At 41.7% G+C, this 7226-nt stretch overlaps 1 non-coding gene across 1 annotated transcript; it reads right to left on the bottom strand.

The window, feature by feature from the left end:
- Positions 1-1014: 1014 nt before the first annotated feature.
- On the bottom strand, positions 1015-1118 carry LOC148574426 (small nucleolar RNA R71). The gene has a single exon (XR_015906629.1). It is a non-coding gene; the product is annotated as a small nucleolar RNA R71 (small nucleolar RNA).
- Positions 1119-7226: the final 6108 nt, after the last annotated feature.

The raw sequence follows: 7226 nt of genomic DNA, 5'->3' as shown, positions 1-7226 counted from the left end.
AGTTGCTTGATCAATCAATCCCTGTGGGATTCGACCTCACTCTATTGTGAGTTTTTACTTGACGACAACTTCGGTACACTTGCCGAAGGAAGATTTGTTGAGAGACAAGTTTTCCCCGCATCAAGTTTATGGCGCCGTTGTCGGGGATTGATTGTGCATCAACAATGATTAGATTGGAAGATCACTAGATTGAGCATTTTATTTTGTGAATTTCATTTTTCTGTTTGAGTGATTTACTTTTTGTTTTAGTTAAACTTCTTCCATTCTCCCTCTACCCGTTTGTTTTTCTTTGTTATTTTCAATTCTATTTGCTAACCCACTAACTGTGTGATATATTGCATCACCCACAACTAACAATAACTCTGACACAAATACTGTCTGCACCTATTTTCTTTGCTTGTACTTGTTGGTTGTATGACAGGGAGAAGAAGCGGGGCTTCAACTTCCTTTGATTCTAAACCAGAGAGAACCTTCCTTAGACTAAGGAGGGAGGCAAAAGAAAAACGAGTAGTTGGTGCTGAAGAAGAAGAGGAACAGTTTGAGGAATACTTTGAACCAAACATGGAAGAAAACATGGAAAATCATCATGAAGAAGAGACTCACAACCATGGCAGAGGAGGTGGAACAAATCATGCTGGGGAAGATAGAAGAGTTTTGGGCTCTTACATTAATCCAAACCCAGGCAATTGTGGAAGTAGCATCCAAAAGCCAACAATCCATGCCAACAACTTTGAACTTAAACCACAGCTCATCACCCTTGTTCAGAACAACTGTTTGTTTGGAGGAGGTGTTCAAGAAGATCCCAACCAACATTTGACCACCTTCCTGAGAATATGTGACACAGTGAAATCTAATGGTGTTCATCCTGACGCCTATAGATTGCTCTTATTTCCCTTCTCACTCAGAGACAAGGCAGCCAAGTGGCTGGAATCCTTCCCAAGGGAGAGCTTGACAACTTGGGAGGATGTGGTGAACAAATTCTTAGCAAGATTCTACCCTCCTCAACAAATCAATAGGCTGAGAGCTGAGGTTCAAACCTTCAGGCAACAGGATGGTGAGACTCTGTATGAAGCATGGGAGAGGTTCAAAGACTTAACAAGGAGGTGTCCACCTGACATGTTCAACGAATGGGTGCAGCTGCACATTTTCTATGAAGGGCTCTCTTATGAGTCAAAGAAGGCAGTAGACCATTCATCTGGAGGGTCCTTGAACAAGAAGAAGACCATTGAGGAAGCCATAGATGTTATTGAAACAGTAGCAGAAAACGACTACTTCTATGCTTCCGAAAGAGGGAACACAAGAGGAGTGATGGAGCTAAACAATGTAGACGCTCTGTTGGCCCAAAACAAGCTCATTACCCAGCAGCTGGCTGACCTCACCAAGAAGATGGAGATGAACCAAGTAGCAGCAATCTCCACTTCATCAACAACACAAGAAGGAGTAAACCAAGAAGCAGAAGGGAGTCAGGAGCAAGCCAACTACATTGGGAATTCACCAAGGAAAAACTATGATCCATACTCCAAGACTTACAACCCTGGATGGAGAAATCACCCGAACTTCGGGTGGGGAAGTGAGCAAGATCAAAACCAAGACCAGAGACATTACAACTCCAACAACAATGCAGCTCACCAACAATTCACCCAGAGGACATCTCGACACCCCCACAACAACACTTCTCCACATACTCATCAAAACCAAAACAGCACATCTGCTCCAAATCACTCATCAATTGATGACAAGCTCTCTAAGATTGAAACCTTCATTGAAGGAATATGCAGAGACATTCAAGACAGTAAAGCATTCAAAGAGGAAGTGTAGTCAAACATGCAGAATCAAAATGCTGCCATCACAAAACTGGAGACACAAATCAGCAATCTTTTTAAGCAGCTTCCGAACCACAATTTTTGCTATGATGCCCATTCAAGCAAAAGGGAGGAGTGTCAAGCTATCACACTTAGGAGTGGGAAGGAACTGAAGGAACATCCCCAAAAACCACTAGAAGAAAGCTCAATTGAAAAGGAAGAGGAGCAAGATGGAATGCAACCCCCCACGCCAAGTTTACAGAAAGAGAAAAAGATACCCCAACTCAACGTCTCAAGAGCTCCATACCCCCAGCTATTGAAGAAAAAGGAAGATGACAACCAGTTCTTGAGATTTTTGGAAATCTTCAAGAAGCTACAAATCAACATACCATTTGCTGAAGCCATAGAACAAATGCCACTTTATGCCAAGTTTTTGAAGGAGCTAATGACTAAGAAGAGAAGCTGGAAGAACAATGAGACTGTGATACTAATTGAAGAGTGCAGTGCTATCATTCAGCATAAACTACCTCAGAAACTGAAGGATCCTGGGAGTTTTCAGATCCCTTGCATTATAGGAGAAATCACAGTAGAAAAGGCTCTTTGTAACTTAGGGGCCAGCATCAATTTGATGTCAGTAGCTATGATGAGAAAGATGAAAATTGAGGAGGCTAAACCAACAAAAATAGCTCTACAACTGGCAGACCGATCGTTCAAATTCCCTCACGGGATAGTGGAGGATTTGCTAGTAAAAGTAGGAGATTTCATATTCCCAGCAGATTTTGTGGTGCTGGACATGCAGGAAGACGCCAAAACCTCCATCATTTTGGGAAGGCCATTCTTGGCCACTGCTGGAGCTGTCATTGATGTTCAAAAGGGTGACTTCACCCTTAGATTACACAATGAAAAGATGACATTCAATGTGTTCAAGGCCATGAGTTATCCCGGAACAATTGGGGGAATGCATGAGGTTAGATGCACTTGAGGATGAAGTGCAGGAGAATTTTGAAGAAGATGAACCTGAAGAGAACGAGAGATTGGTGGAGGAAAAATCTGAATCAAGTGAAGAGGTAGCTACAACAGAAACACATATACCAGATGCACCAAAGGAAGGGAGCGAAAAATCAGAAGCACCCAAACTTGAACTCAAAGCATTGCCACCCACTCTCAAATATGCATATCTAGGAGAAAATGAAAACTACCCAGTGATCATAAATTCATCCCTCAGTCAAGATCAAGAAGACGAGCTACTCAAGGTGCTGCGGGAGCATAAGGATGCCATTGGATGGACCCTTGCTGACTTGAAGGGAATTAGTTCAGCCATATGCATACATAAAATACTATTGGAAGATGACGCCAAGCCATCCATTCAATCCCAAAGAAGGCTGAACCCAATCATGAAGAAAGTGGTACAGAAAGAGGTTATGAAGCTTTGGCAAGGAGGAGTCATATACCCAATTTCGGACAGTCCTTGGGTTAGCCCCATACATGTTGTACCAAAGAAGGGAGGGATCACTGTGGTTACCAATGAGAAGAACGAGCTCATACCTACAAGGACCGTCACAGGATAGCGGATGTGCATAGACTACAGGAAGCTCAATGAGGCTACACGAAAGGACCATTTTCCCCTTCCATTCATGGATCAGATGTTGGAAAGACTTGCAGGGCACACTTATTATTGTTTTCTCGATGGTTATTCAGGTTACAACCAAATAGTGGTTGATCCAAGAGACCAAGAGAAAACCTCATTTACCTGTCCGTATGGAGTGTTTGCCTATAGGCGCATGCCATTTGGGTTATGTAATGCCCCTGCAACTTTCCAACGCTGCATGCTTTCTATCTTTTCAGATATGATTGAAAAATTCATTGAAGTTTTTATGGATGATTTCTCGGTATTCGGAGATTCTTTTCCTAGTTGCCTACATCACCTCGCCTTGGTATTGAAAAGGTGCCAAGAGACCAATTTGGTCTTGAACTGGGAAAAATGCCACTTCATGGTGACAGGGGGAATAGTCCTTGGTCACAAAGTCTCTCACCAAGGCATTGAGGTTGATAGAGCTAAAGTGGAACTTATTGAAAAACTACCCCCACCCAGTGATGTCAAGGCAATTAGAAGTTTTTTAGGGCATGCTGGTTTTTACAGAAGATTTATTAAAGATTTTTCAAAGATAGCCAAGCCCTTAAGCAATCTCCTTGTGTCTGATACACCATTCATCTTTGATGAAACCTGCATGCTAGCATTTACACATTTGAAAATGAGGTTATCCTATGCTCCTATCATTTCCCCACCTGATTGGAACCTACCATTTGAATTGATGTGCGATGCATCTGATTTTGCAGTTGGGGCAGTGTTAGGACAAAGGAAAGATAACCTAGTTCGTGTGATATACTATGCTAGCAAAATCCTTAATGAAACTCAAAGAAATTATACCACTACTGAAAAGGAGTTTCTAGCAATAGTTTTTGCATTTGACAAATTTAGATCATACCTCATTGGTGCTAAAGTGATCGTTTTTACAGATCACACAGCACTTAAATATTTGTTTGCCAAGCAAGAATCGAAGCCAAGACTAATAAGGTGGATCTTACTGTTGCAGGAATTCGATATTGAAATCAGAGACAAGAAGGGAGTAGAGAACAAGGTGGTAGATCACTTATCTAGAATCCCTCATGATCAAGGTGGAAAAAATGATACAAATGTTAACGAGCTCTTCCCTGATGAGCAGTTGATGACAGTTCATAAAGCACCATGGTTCGCAGATATTACAAATTTTAAGGCAACTGGAGCATTACCCCCAAGGATCAATAAACATCAAAAGAGGAAGCTCATGAATGATGCAAAATACTTTGTCTGGGACGAGCCATATCTCTTCAAGAAATGTTCAGATGGAATTCTTAGAAGATGTGTCTCGGAAGAGGAAGGGAGAGAAGTCCTGTGGAACTGCCACGGTTCATGTTATGGCAGGCACTTTGGAGGGGACAGAACTGCAGCAAAGGTGTTACAAAGTGGATTCTTTTGGCCCACTCTTTTCAAGGATGCCAAAGAGCTAGTAAAAAGCTGCAATGAATGCCAAAGATCTGGAAACCTGCCCAAAAGAAACGCCATGCCACAAAATTTCATCTTGGAACTTGAACTGTTTGATCTGTGGAGAATTGATTTCATGGGACCATTCCCAACCTCATATGCAAACAATTACATCCTGGTAGCAGTAGATTATGTTTCCAAGTGGGTAGAGGCTATTGCAACCCCAACTAATGATAACAAGGTAGTCATGAACTTCCTCAGGAAGAATATCTTTAGCCGGTTTGGAGTCCCAAGAGCCCTCATCAGTGATGGAGGGAGCCACTTTTGTAACAAACCACTAGAAGCTCTCCTCTTACGATATGGGGTAAAACACAAAGTAGCCACACCTTACCATCCTCAAACAAGTGGGCAAACTGAGATATCCAACAGAGAGCTGAAGAGGATCCTGGAAAAGACTGTGGGCGCATCTAGAAAGGATTGGTCGAAGAAGTTGGATGATGCTCTGTGGGCATACAGAACAGCATTCAAAACCCCACTTGGAATGTCTCCATATCAATTAGTCTATGGGAAAGCTTGTCATTTACCACTGGAGCTGGAACATAAAGCTCTTTAGGCTATCAAGATACTAAATTTTGATAGCATTGCTGCTGGTGCAAAAAGAATCTTGCAGCTGCAAGAGATGGAGGAATTCAGGTCACAAGCCTATGAAAACACTAAGATGTATAAAGAGAAGGCAAAAAGAAAACATGACATGCATTTGGCACCCAGGAGTTTCGAAAAAGGGCAGCAAGTACTCCTTTACAATTCTAAATTAAGGCTGTTCCCAGGAAAACTCAAGTCAAGGTGGTCCGGACCTTTCTTGGTTACAAAAGTATCACCATATGGCCATATCGAAATCACGGATGAAGGTTCAAAGAGGACTTTTACAGTGAATGGACAAAGACTCAAGCATTATCTGGGCAACATGGGGGAAGACCCCAGAGTAAAGTACCATCTCAAATAATTAAGAACTCGTCGAGCTAGCGACGATAAAAGAGCGCTCTGTTGGGAGGCAACCCAACCTCAGTTAGTTTCAATTTCATCTTTATTTCAATAAAAGTCACAAGTGGTTTCCCCTGTATTGAAAGGAGCTAAGTTTGGTGTTCCACACCAGAACAATCCAAGAGTGATGGTGTAATTCTAAGTTTGGTGTTCCACTAAAGGACATTGGTTAGAATTACACCCCACTCCCAAAAGAACATTGCTAGCTCCATCCAACCAAGAGAAACCACTTAGGTGTAGTTAGACTATAGGTGATCATTGCTTTGTTGATAACAAGATATGAGGGTCTCTGCATATATGCAATGTTGTGTACTGGGCAAAGAACTAAGTTTGGTGTTCACACACCAAACTGAGTTCAAGAGGCACAAGCATACATATAAGCTAACTATGTCTCAAGTGCTTTGGGAACAAGCAACTTCCAGTGACCTTGTAGGAATCTTATAAGGAAATGGTGCACCTTCATCCAAAGAAGCGAGGCAGCAAAAACTAGGAGGATGACAAAGAGAGAGGGGGACCAGATATCATCACCCGAAGGTTGTATTGTTACCTGATTCCATTGTACTTAGAATTGTTGAAAGTTGGAGTTCCGAATTGCACTTTCGATTTGTAGTTACTTGCAGTTGAACTTTTTTTAAATTTCTGTCTTTTAAGTTTTCCTTCTGAATAGGTCCATGATTTCTGGTTTAAATGTCACTACATCATTCCCTTATTTACTTGTAAGCTTGTCCCTTTTTATCAAATGAAGAAGAGAATGTTTATGTTTTTAAAAGACCAGAGTAGGGTTCATATTGTGGAAGTGCATTCATGAATCTTTGGGGTAGTCATAAGTTAGCTAAGTTGGTTCAACCACAAGGCTAGGAGGACAACTATCTATCCTGAATACTTGACTTTGGATATACCCATGAGACTGAGCATATGACAAGATCCTAAGAAAAGAAAAGGGAAAGAACAATGGAAGTGAAAAAACAAAAGAAAAAGAGTAAGCAATAAGGCTAGGCATCAATGGTTTTAATCTTGAGGCAAGTGTCTGTGGTGCTCCTGTGTGAGGGATCTACTTGGATGAATAAGCTCTTAGGGGTAACTTATCACTTGGTAACTTGGGTTAACTAACTCGGGATTATCAGCTGAAAGTCCACTATCAAGAGTAACCTTCACTACAGAACACTTAGTAACCCAAAGAGGTGCTGGACACCAAGGTCTTAAGAAAAGAAAATAAATAAACTATATGCCTGTGGTGTGTATGTATGGGGGAGAGACTTGAGGGAGTAAGTCCTTAGGGGTGCTTCAACACCTAGCACCTTGAACCAACTGGTTCGGGAGTGTTGGCTGAAAGCTTATCTTAAAGAGTTGCCCCCTTACAG

The sequence above is a fragment of the Arachis ipaensis genome, chromosome B2 (genome assembly GCF_059453495.1).
Source record: "Arachis ipaensis isolate K30076 ecotype BB chromosome B2, ASM5945349v1, whole genome shotgun sequence".
In the NCBI taxonomy this organism is placed as follows: domain Eukaryota; kingdom Viridiplantae; phylum Streptophyta; class Magnoliopsida; order Fabales; family Fabaceae; genus Arachis; species Arachis ipaensis.
Note: the sequence above shows the minus strand (reverse complement) of the source record. Positions and strands in the feature narration are given on the sequence as shown.